Source organism: Ovis aries, chromosome 7 (genome assembly GCF_016772045.2).
Source record: "Ovis aries strain OAR_USU_Benz2616 breed Rambouillet chromosome 7, ARS-UI_Ramb_v3.0, whole genome shotgun sequence".
Lineage (NCBI taxonomy): Eukaryota > Metazoa > Chordata > Mammalia > Artiodactyla > Bovidae > Ovis > Ovis aries.
This window is the reverse complement of record NC_056060.1, coordinates 44,376,202-44,388,589: the sequence shown is the minus strand read 5'-3', so window position 1 is coordinate 44,388,589 and position 12,388 is coordinate 44,376,202. Positions and strand designations below refer to the sequence as shown.

At 41.8% G+C, this 12,388-nt stretch overlaps 1 protein-coding gene across 38 annotated transcripts in view; it reads right to left on the bottom strand.

Moving 5' to 3' along the window:
• HERC1 (HECT and RLD domain containing E3 ubiquitin protein ligase family member 1) overlaps positions 1–5,341 on the bottom strand; it is a 210,765-nt gene extending 205,424 nt beyond the window's left edge. For 28 of the 38 annotated variants that reach the window (XM_042252342.1, XM_060417799.1, XM_060417811.1 and 25 more), the window contains exon 1: positions 5,223–5,341. The gene's annotated coding sequence lies outside the window, so the exon portion shown is untranslated. Of the gene's footprint in view, positions 1–5,190 lie in introns of all 38 variants that reach the window. The other 10 variants (XM_042252343.1, XM_060417794.1, XM_060417798.1 and 7 more) reach the window with 2 other exon arrangements.
• Between the last annotated feature and the right edge of the window lie 7,047 nt (positions 5,342–12,388).

Below are 12,388 nucleotides of genomic sequence, written 5' to 3'. Positions count from 1 at the left end.
TGACTACTAATGAATACAGGGTTTCGTTTCAGGGTAATGAAAATGTTCTAAATTAGGTAGTGGTAATGGCTGCAAAGCCTTATGAACAGACTGAAAAACAATGATTTTGTACACTTCAAAAAAGAAGGCTTTGTGTTGTGTGAATTGTACCTCAATTTAAAAACCTGTACGTAAGGGGAAAAAGAAATGTAAAACACACACACACACACACACACACACACAATCTGTTCATTCGTGCAAAAGAGACAATGGAAGGATAAACTAGAAACTAAAAAAACTGGTTACCTAAAGTCATGGAAAACGGGTGAGGGAAAAGGTGGGGAGAAGAAAATGGGAACAGGGCAGTAAGAGTAAGAAGTGACAATTTTCTAAGTATATTTTAGTAACAGTAAGGTCTCATATACCAAAATAAATAAAAATCAACCAGAACTGGGGAAACCCAAAATAGAATACAAAGAGTAAGAACCTAACTGCATTACAGATGAATAATATAACCACACTAAAGGAAATGAGGAAGAAAAGAATTAACCTAAGTAACTTTGAAAAACAGTATGCTGACTAGATACTAGAAAGTTAAAGACAAGAAAAAACTTGTATACAAATAGTGCACTCTAATTGGCAAATGTTCCTCAGAAGGGTGAGCAATTGGTCACTACTTGATGTGCATTCTAAAATTGAACAAATAAATTGGTATACAGTATTACAGATAATGAAAGCCAGGTTTCTCACCATTAGAAAAAAAAAGTTACAAATAAGAAAAGATTGGAATGAACCTTGTGGTGTTGGGACTGGAATAGAACATAAAACTATGAACTCAAATATGGTTTTAATATATAGACAAAGACAAATATAGAGATAAACATGTGTATATCTGGGTTTGCATGTGTGAGCAGGTTAGTATATACATATATTTCCTTGCTCTGTCCTCTGAGGGCCTAAGAGCAATGATACCCTAGTGAGCATACCCAGCATTCAGGTCTTGATTTAAATTCTGGTCTCCAATAAAAGGAGTTGATTTCAGGACAGATATAAGGAAAATTACAAGATGAGCACAGACTATAGCCTGTGGTGCCAGAGTATAAGGAAGTGCTAAAACAAGGGTGGAGGCCAACTGGAATGAGTTCCTAATGGCCAAAACTGGAAGAATCTGAGCAACAAAATAATGACACTATTGGATTAGAATCTTTAGAATATATATCCATGAAGTCACACTCATCAAAATAGATAAATTAACAAATGTGGAAAGAACATCTCTTTCAGGAATGAGGGAAGTACAAAATCACCGGCAGGAAAAATATCACAATAATAACTGCTGCAGACAATATACACCAATGGTTGCTAAAATCAGTGGGAGAAAACTTGAGGAGAAACAGTGTATCACCATAGTTTCAAACTATCTCCCCTAAGACTATGTATCAACTATAAAAAGAAGAAAAGTAACTTTACAGTGGAGAACACAGCAGAGTTCACCTTAAGCAATCAAGGTTAAAATATCACTAGCCCCACTCCAGTACTCTTGCCTGGAAAATCCCATGGACGGAGGAGCCTGGTGGGCTGCAGTCCATGGGGTCGCTAAGAGTCAGATATGACTGAGCGACTTCACTTTCACTTTTCACTTTCATGCACTGGAGAAGGAAATGGCAACTCACTCCATTATTCTTTGCCTGGAGAATCCCAGGGACAGGGGAGCCTGGTGGGCTGCCGTCTATGGGAGCACACAGAGTCGGACACGACTGAAGCGACTTAGCAGCAGCAGCAGCAATAAGACACATCAACACCATGTACCCTCTAATATCATGCACTGAGGACACATCCCCTCTGTAGTTTTCTTGCAAACATACAGAACCTCAATCTCATCATACAAAAAACATGACAAACCCAAAATGAGAAAAATTACACAAAATAATGGGCCAGTACTCATCAGAAGTGTCAAGGTCATGAAAGAAAAGGAAAAACAGAGGAACTGTCACAGATTTGAAAAGACAAGACCAGACGAGAAAGATGTAACAACTAAATGAAATGTGGGATCCTGGATTAGATCCTGGAAGAGGAAAAAAAAAAAATACACTGGGGAAAAAACAGGTGACATTCAAATAAAGTCTGTAGTTTAATTAATAATATCTCACCAATGCGAATTTCCTGGGTTTGATCATTGTTATGTAAGTCCTCAACAGTAGAGGATGCTATGTGAAGGAAATCTGGAGCCTTTTGTACTATTTTTGCAACATCTCTTTAAGTCTAACATTATTTCAAAATAAAGTTAAAAATAAATGTGATGTGTGATGTGTGTGTGTGTGTGTGTGTTCAGTCATGTCTGACTCTTTACAACCCCACTGACTACAGAGCTCACAGACTGTAGCCCACCAGGCTCCTCTGTCCATGGGATTTTCCAGGCAAGAATACTGGACTGGAGTGCCATTTCCTCCTCCAGGAGATCTTCCTGACCCAGGGATCAAATCCGTGTCTCCTTTGTCTCCTGCAATGGCAGGCAGGTTCTTTATCACTGAGCCACCTGGGAATCTCAAAAGCTAAAAATAAATAAAGTCCATCAATTGATCATTTTATGCAACTGTCATAATTCCTTGCTCAGGGATCTCATCTGGAATTTAACATTCCCACTAATTTAAAGGGTCCAGTAAGTGACAACAGAACAAACTAAAATCAAAAAATCAGATCTAGCATCTAAAAAGTAAATTACCTACTTTATGTTTTTTTATACCTTCTATATTTTTTAGTCAAAAAAAAAATCTGCTGCTGTTGCAACTTTACTAGCTTTGCAAACTCCTTTTAAAATGACCAATTTTTACATTTTTAGTATCATGATAATCTGCGGTGTGTACCCATAACAACACATTCGTCTGTTAAGTCAAAGTTTTATTTTCATAAAAAATTATCAATAGATTATAGTAAGTTTGTTACTTATTATTACACAGTTGTCCAACCACAAAATACAAGCTTTTCTTCACAAGTTAATTTGCTTTTATCCTAATACAAACTTCTCTCCATATCCTAAACCACAAAGTCATCAATTTTGTTCTTCTAAGTTCTGAAAATCTGTATTTTAAAAAATCAGCTGTTCAATGTATGTTGTCTTTTTAAAAAATTTTCAAATATTGAGTAATTTAGTCTTTTTCTAGGAAAAAAATGCTTGGGACATTACAATTCCATTGTATTTATTATTTGCATCCTCTACTAACCAAACCAGCCTAATCAAGTCTTCTGAAATTGCTCCAATCAAATAAGATTTTCATATGTCTGTATAACATTAACAAAGAAATTAAGTGACGTGTTCACATTTGCTTTCTCCTCTACACACCACCAGGATGGCTGCACTGGGAATGGAATACATGACCAGCAAATGAATGGCTAAGTGTCACATGCAAACAGCATGACTAGAAGTTTAAGAAGCAAAGTGATAAGAACCTTAGGGAAAGCAAAATTCACAAAAGTTCAGAATTATAAGACGCCTTAATAGGTCACTTAATCCATTCCAATGACAACCCCAAATAGATGACAATCTATCCTACTTTTAAAAGCGTCCAGTTTCAACATCCCTAGATGTCTTGTTCTGCCATATACAACCATCACGTGACTTGAGGGAATTATTACAAGACTATTCTTTGCTCCACCTAATGCTTTCTTTCCTCAAATAATATAACAATTCATTTTAACTCACTTCCAAGATTTACCAACGTGTACAGGTGCTCAATACACATATGTGTATGTACATACACATATGTACATACAGACACCTAGGACACTCAATTTTGCTTGAATAAACACTAACTAAAGTCTACATAGTCAAAGGCACATGTCCATCCCACTCCAATCACAAAAGCACTATGAAACATACAATGTCACCTAATGATTTTGGTCTAAAAATAACCAATGGAAACCAATGGAAATTTTATAAAACCTTATGGTAAATAGCTTTCTTCCCACCATGAATAATCAAAGTTTATTTGCTTTTCACAAACACTACTCCTTTACAGCACCGTCACCACAGGCAGAATTGTAAAAACACATGTGTACTAGATCAAGTTGGTAATAAATTTTGATGTTTCATTTTTCAAGAGCATTTAGCGAATAATCATTTTGGAAGAGGGCCCAATGAAAAGAGATAGTGATGATACAGTACAGTCAGTGCTAATGAAGAAATAGCCAGTTTTACTCAAGCAAGCCTAAAAGTGACTCAAATAAAACAGTTTTGCAAGTCCCAATCAAGGATGAGCCAAACACTATTTGAAAAAATTAAAAGTGTCTGTTAGGAAACAAATCTGAATGTTAAGCTTGACATGCTACCTCTGGAAATGGAATTACAAGGATAGGTTAGTTTGCTCAGATTTGGTATTCCCTGTTATTCTGAGTATCCTTATTTTCTACAGTATTACAGAAACCGTTTTTCAATTAAGGCAAAGTCCGTCCCTGTGTTTTACAGCTCTCTACGATGCATAGCATGTCTTTTACATAACCTACTGGGAGAGGTGGGAGGTGGCATCAGCTCTGGTCCTCCTCGTGTCTCCTATGAACCTGCCACCCATCACAAAAAAGGTTTCACCATGTTCTTTGATACAGCTCCTGTCATCATCCTCCTCATCTCACCCCAGAGACTTAACAATGCATCTCTTCTCCTCTCCCTGTAGCAGAAGCTTTATAAATTATAAGGCGGAAGATTCGGAGAAAGGTTTACCAGATGATGCGCCTTCCGCACCCAAAATACATAGAAAAGGGTTGAAAGGCACGTCGTCCCAACCTCCACCCCTCAAAAGGGAGAAGATAACGGTGGGCACCGGGGTCGCGGCTCTCCTCGGATCCCGAGAAAGAGTCGGGCCGCCACTCCACCCCACCCCACCGCCCACCCCGGTCCAAGCCCTGGCCGGGGGCGGGGCCCTCCTTAGCGGATAAAGGGGTGGGCAAGAAGGTCAGCGATGCGACCACCAAGGGCCGAGGGACAGGTAGCAAGCCGCTGGAGGGGCGGGTCCCTCCGCCCTCTGGGGCCGGCGGCTCGGCTTCTAACGCGGCTCTGCAGGCGCCTGGCCGGCAAGAGGCCTCAGGGGGCAGGGGGGCCGCACCGCGCCAGAGTTTCCTCAGGCCTCCGCCGGCCGCCCACCCGGGACCCCGGCGGCCCCTCTCGGAGGTGGCTCCCGAACGGCTCCGGCCGGCCATGCCGAGCCGGCGGGACGCACGCACAGGCGGCCAGGAGGGCAGAGAGGAGGCGTTACCATACGCGGCTCCAGAGCTGACGGGGGTGGGACAGGGCTCCGGCGACCCGCGGCAGCGGCTGCGGTGGCCGCGTCCTTTATTTTTGCTGCAGCAGCGGCGACTTGTCAAAGGGAAAGACGTAAGAGGCGGCGGCAGCGGCTGCAGGCGAGTCTCGCGGGATTTGGGCGGAACTCTCGCGCAGTTTGGAGCCCTCGCCCCGCCCACCAGGCCCAGCGCGGGAGGCGAGAGCGACTGGGGGAGGAGCGCACGGGCGAGGTTGCTGGAGGACGGCAAAAGGGACGGGGATTTAATGGATGGGGGTGGGGAGCCTAGCTTCTGGGAACACTCTGGCGCGGCGCAGCCCTCACCTTTCAGCTCTCGCGGAGTCTGCACTGCTCGGATTCCGCCTTTGAACACAGTTAGGGGCGTTTCATAAAGGGCGATGAGGAGTAAGGGGGATGCCAGCGCTCCCCCTTTTCCTCGTGGTGGGCGTGAAAGACCCCACCGCCCGGCCACCTGGTGCTGCGGGTGGAGGAACGCCGGGAAAAAACTGGCTGCAGGGGCTGGGCGGCCACACCCCTTTATCTTGGGCGCGCGCGACGCGCTCAGTGTGCTTTATCTCCCACGACAACCAGCTCGAGACTTCTGGCCTGTCAGGTTCAGTCACGTGAAAGCGTTTCACTTGACTGAGTTCTAGCTTATTATTCGTGTCTTTGCGGGGCAGGAATGCCAAAACCCCAGAGACGCTGGGGCCTAGGACGACTCTCTTATTTTTTTTTTTTCTCCTGATCAACACGGGTAAATTATGACCTTGATCTCGACCTCTACAATGAAGTCTTCTGAGTGAAGAGACCGTGATTGGCCTAGTCATCACTGTGCCCCCCAGCACCTAACACCTATCCAGGTGCTCATTAAATTGTCGAATGACTATACCTGGCCGCTTCTTCCTTCTGTACCTGTTCTTAACTCCCAGACTGCATTTTTAGTCATCATCCTGGTATCATTCGTTGGAAATTTTCTAACAAGCACCAGTGTGTATCACTGACTGAAATCATGGAGCCGATCTTTGCCCTCACAATCTAACGGGACATATGAGGAATGTACAACATACAGGCCATGTAGGTGTCAATAATGTAAAAAAAATTGTGGTATAGGCAGAAAAGGGAGTGCTTGCCCCATGGATATATGGGAAGCAGTTTAGCCCAAGAGTTACTTGACTGAAGTTATCTCACTGTCAGACATAGGTGAGAGGGAATTCTGGAGTCCCACTCACCAGGTATGTGACTTTGGACAAGTTGCTTGACCTCTCTGAACCTCAGAGGGCCTTTATCTGTTCATTCATAATGTTAGTTCTTATTATCACAGGGTGTCTGTAAAGAATAAAATATATATAAATCTCTTGACACATTAATTAGTAATTAAATGCTAATCCTTATGGTGTGTATAACTATTTAAGTTTCTACCTGAAACTTAAAAACTAGATGTGAGGGAGTGGGTATCCATGAAGTGATGTCATTGTTGCCAGTGCTTTATGATCTGGGTATTGTGTGTAAAGCTAAAACAAGGTTAACAAGCTCCCTTGCCAGCCTCATTTTAGCTTGATGATGTGCTTCAGCGCCACTCGAAGCATCCCATGACATTCCATTTTTCTTGGATTTGTAAAACTTCACTGGAACTCCACTTATTGTAAAGGCAAATTGAGACATTCCCTCCTTTCCCCTCTCCTTAGCTTCCCCCCTCAGGACAGTGTGGAAAGGAGAAAGGGATACAATTGACTCCAATTGCATACAATTATGAAATGCAAATAATATCAGCAAATAAGCCCTGAATTCCTTCCACCCCCACCTTCATCACTCCCCTCCTTTCCTGGCCACTCTTTAATACTCAAATCAACATCTGCCTGGGACTTTGCCGGTGATCCAGTGGCAGGGGGCCCAGGGTTCGATCCCTGGTCAAGGAACTAGAGTAAAAAATTTTCATGCCGAAACTAAAAGATCCCATATACCGCAGTGAAGATCGAAAATCCGATGTGCCACAACTAAGACGCAGTGCAGCCAAATAAATATTTTTTAGAAACAACGACAAAGAAAAATATCTACTGAAGTCTCATAATCAGCATCATACTCCAAATTCTACCAGTTGATTTTATTCAAATTTCCCCTGGAGAAAAACGTTGGAGATGAGGGGGTGGGGTCATGGGGAGTTGGTGGAAATAAAGGGAACTGAAAGCCAAGGCCTCATCTTTATAGGCTCCTGCCTGATCTTGGAGCTACATACTCTGACCACCACAACCAGCTACATCTTTTCTCGAAAACACATCATCCCCACCTCATACCGCATACTCCACAACCCTACAACTCAACCAGGAGGTCCCAGATAGAGGAAGTGGAAAATCAACAGAAAAATACATTTTTTTCATCTTTCATCTGCATATGGGGAATATGATACAAAGAGCTGACTCATTTGAAAAGACCCTGATGTTGAGAAAGATTGAAGGCAGGAGGAGAAGGGGACGACACAGGATGAGATGATGGCATCACCAACTCAATGGACATGAGTTTGGGTAAACTCCGGGAGTTGGTGATGGTTAAGGAGGCCTGGCGTGCTGTGATTCATGGGATTGCAAAGATTCGGAGACGACTGAGCTACTGAACTGAACTGAAATGAAATAAAAAATGGGGGTAAGTCACAGGTGAAAGGAACCAACAGAGGAGTGAAGGGTGGAGGCAGAACAGGGAGACAGTTGAAAGGATTTAGGGAGTAAAGTTTGTTTGGGGCTCCAAGCAGGAATCTACAGTCATGAGTCCTGGTGTTTCCTGAAATTGCAGCTAATCTGCCCTCAGTTTACACAGCCTTTCTAAATCTCCTCTAACATCTGTAAATAGGGCCGATAATGGATATCTTACCTGCCTTGGGGTCAAATAACACAGGAAAGTACTTGTAAGCCTAAAACTCTACAGATATGATGCATTATTTTCATTCATTCATTTAACAGATCTTTGTTGAATGCCTATCATAAATCAGGCACTTGTGCAAGACTCAGAATATACTAAGCTGAGCAAGCTTTAATACCTACCTTCAATGAGCTTATGGTGTAATGGGAGGGGGAAGGGAAGAAAATTTATTAGTATAATACAGTGTGAGGAGACTGCAAGTGACAAGGGTATGGGGGGAAGGATTGAGTGAGAGGAAGGACAGGGCTGAAACACATCCTGAAGAAGGTTTAGAAGGCTAGCACACATCATGAGGATCCAGCCCATTTTCTAAAGAGTGATTCATAAATCAACTCCAAAATAACTTCAAGAAATTGCTCTGTTGTGGGTTGTGAATTTTGCTTTGTTCTAATAAAACTCACATCTCCTAAACAATTAGAAAAGAGCCTTTGATGTGGAGTCATTGTATATACCCATTAGTTTTGAAGAAAGATGGAATTAATGGAGGGAAAAATCAGTGGTATCTTCATTAGAAACATTTTGTTCTTACAGCTTCTGTTTAAACACCAGAGAAGGAGAATGCATTCCCCTTCACATACTTGGTCTCCAGGAGTTTCCTTCAGTTAGTCTTTCTGATCCAGGTAATACTGCCTATCAGAGAAGCTTTTCCAAATGTGAAAACAATACCTTATTTGTATGTGTTTGTTTATATTCCACTTTGGTTTTTTTTACAAAAAGACTTTGAGATAGATATCAGCACTATCCTTAAGCATGTTCCAAGACAGTGTATATATTATTCAATTATTTCTCACATTTATTGGTGCCTGCTGTGTATGACTTCATGCTGAAACAATAGGCTGTACGAAGCAGGTCCATGCCATTTGGGTCCTGAAAAGCTAAGATGGAGATAAATGTCCATGAAAAGATGGCTAAATTACCAACCATGTGGATTCCATTCCCCTGTATTTTTTATCTGTGGAATGAGCAAAATTATAAAGTTAGACACCCAACTTCTGAAACTCATTTACCTTACCTTACCACTCCACAAGAGAAGCAAGATCCAAAGGAAGGGTGAGATATTTATTGTAACTTGATATTTATAGATATTAGATATCTATGTATGATAGACATTTTAGTAGGTCCTCTGGAATACATCATTCTTTAAACAGAGTATCATCGTTTGCAATTTTCTCTGGGTACTCGTAAAATTGGAAACTGACCAAACCCAAGGACTAATTAAAATTATTCTGAAAGACAAAGACTTGCATGGAACAAACAAAACCAGCCATCAATAAAAAGAAGTATGATTTGAGCTAAAAGATTGTGCAGAAAATGAATAGTCTCGAAAAGAGATTTCTAGACAGAACTTCACCCTGGAGCTGATAGCTAAATAGAAAAAGTTACATATTCTGATAATAATGTATTCTCAAGATACCAACCTCCAGGTCACAAAAGTTGCCTAGAATTTTTGTTAAGTGTATCTACATATGAGAATACACTCCGTGCCTATTTTCTCCCACTCGGTACATCTTTTCTCCCTAACGAATCATTGATCTGCCAAAGAGTGTCAAGGGAAGCAGGGATACTAAAAATAGGACCACAAGCTTGACAGGTAGTTCTTCTGGAAATGCAGTCCCTTGTCATTGAATACAAATTTCACAGTTCCCACTAGAAATTCACATTCTAAGTGAAATATCACCTATAGCAGGACCACCCATTATCTTACCAGTATTCATTGCCCTCATTAGTTCCTTAAGGCTGTAATTCAGTTACCATTTTTAGGTAAATGAGCTTATTTTTACAACAGCTTGTGAGTGTTGTTTCATCAAAACACAACTGCCCGAGGCAGACAGTTTTTCTCACTCAGCAGCAGAGAATGGAACATTCATCCTGAGGAAAGAAAATGAAGCTACAGGGGAAAGGGTGCCTCCAATTGAGAAGGGAAGAAGAAGTATATAGTGCTGCCCATACCAGACACTATGGTAACACAGTGGGAATAAGATGAACAAGGCATATCTTGGTTCTAGAAAGAAAGTAGTAGAGGAAGTATATACAAATAATTGTAACACAAGTTACTAATAGAAAGTTCTGAATACCATAAAAGAAAGTGACAGAAACTTGCTGCCTGAACTTGTTTGGCAAAGAAAAGGAGAAGAATTAGCTTAATGAATCCAAAAAGATGTCAACAGTCAAAATCAGGTGGTGGGGGACAGTAAACCAAGGCTTCGGGAAATTGTAGAACCAAGAACTTCAGCACCACCAGAATTCCCTTGCTGCATCTTTGCTTCCCTTGTTGCATTGGCTTCAGTTTCTTTCAAGACTGACTTTCTTTATATATCAGAAAACACAGCATCCCCAAGTTTTCCATCTTACTATTTCCACCATTAGAAAGGGACTATCATTCTTAATTCAAGTTTGAAATTAAGGAAAACGTGCTGACTGGCCAGGCTAGGATCAGTGCCCTTCCCTAGGACAATCCCAGGGGGCCAAGAGGAAGTTCAGGGTACAACATAGATATACATCTTAGTATTTGCTAATGGTTTGAGAAGTGGGAAATGTGTGTGGAAAAGCAGCTAAGTCTTGTAAAGCTGCGCTCTGGGAACTGGAAGGACTGAAGTTAGCATCTATACAAGGAGCAGATCAGGAGATCAGGAAGGGAGGAACTGTTTTGGCCCAAAATTATGGTGAACATTCATTCACTGGACTATCAGGCTAAAACAGGGTTGAAACTCTGGTCCTTGTTCCAATTGATTAGTGCTTTGTTATTTCAATCAAGATGTTGTAAAACAGAGTGGGTCTCTCACATTGACTTCGTACATTGCATGGTGAGATCTGGGATCCTTCTTCAGCCTTCTAGCTGGGTGACTTTAGGTGAATATCTTAACCAACCTGAGCCTGAATTTCTTCACTGAAAATAATAGTATAAGGACAGCTAACATATATGGAGGAAAGGCCCTGGTGGCTCAGCGGTAAAAAATCCAAGTGCCAATGCAGGAGATGTGGGTTCGATCCCTGGGTTTGGAAGATCCTCTGGAGAAGGAAAAGGCAACCCACTTCTGTATTTTTGCCTGGGAAATCCCATGGATGAGTTGCCTGGCAGGCTATATATAGTCCATGGGGTCACAAGAGTCTGACTCGACTTAGGAACTAAACCAACACCAGCATCATTTATTGAATCTAAGTGTTCTAAGCACTTTTCAAACACTATTTCATCGAATCCTCAGAACAACCCTATGTTGCTGCCGCTGCTAAGTCGCTTCAGTCGTGTCCGACTCTGTGCGACCACATAGACGGCAGCCCACCAGGCTCTCCCGTCCCTGGGAGTCTCCAGGCAAGAACACTGGAGTGGGTTGCCATTTCCTTCTCCAATGCATGAAAGTGAAAAGTGAAAGTGAAGTCGCTCAGTCGTATCTGACTCTTAGCCACCCCATGGACTGCAGCCTACCAGGCTCCTCCATCCATGGGATTTTCCAGGCAAGAGTACTGGAGTGCGTTGCCATTGCCTTCTCTGAAACAACCCTATAGGGCTCTATAAATATGTGATAGAAATCCCTACTCACAGGATTATTGTAAAGATTAAAGAAACAATGTAAGTTGCAGAGCCCATTTGCCTGGCACACAGCCAGTACTCAATAAATCATTATTTTTAACTATCTGTTTCCCAGAAAAGGAAACTCCCCTCATTTCCTGATTGCCTTGGGTACCAAAAGCTGATATTTTGAGAAAACAGAAAACAAACTAAGGGAAGAACTCTATGACCCCTTATCTCTGACATAAAGAGGGTTAGTTAGGCTTGACTTAATGGGGCTAAAATAGGCCAGGAAGGGAAATACTATAGAATACTAAAAAGTAGGATATTGAGAAATGTGGTTGTGGAATACCAACTGAATGAGACTGGGCCAATCTTCTCTTTCTTTCTATTTAAAAGGATAAAATTTCCCCTCAAAAGTTTCATCTATATTGCTGATCTAAAGAGCCATTTAAAATTTCTCTTCTCTCTTTGGCTTGAATGTTGTCAAATGACTGGGATTATTCAACGAAGGGAAGAAACTAACATTCACTGAGAAAAACCAATGTGCCTGGACTCTCTACTGAGCTCTTTAGATACATTAATATCTTTTACTTCCACCACCATCCAGTAAGGCGAGTATTTTCTCTGCATTATATAGATAAGGAAACTGAAGCTGAGAATTTAGAAGTGACTCGGTGCAGGTCACCAGCTGGAATTCAAACACAGTTCTGTCTGACATCAA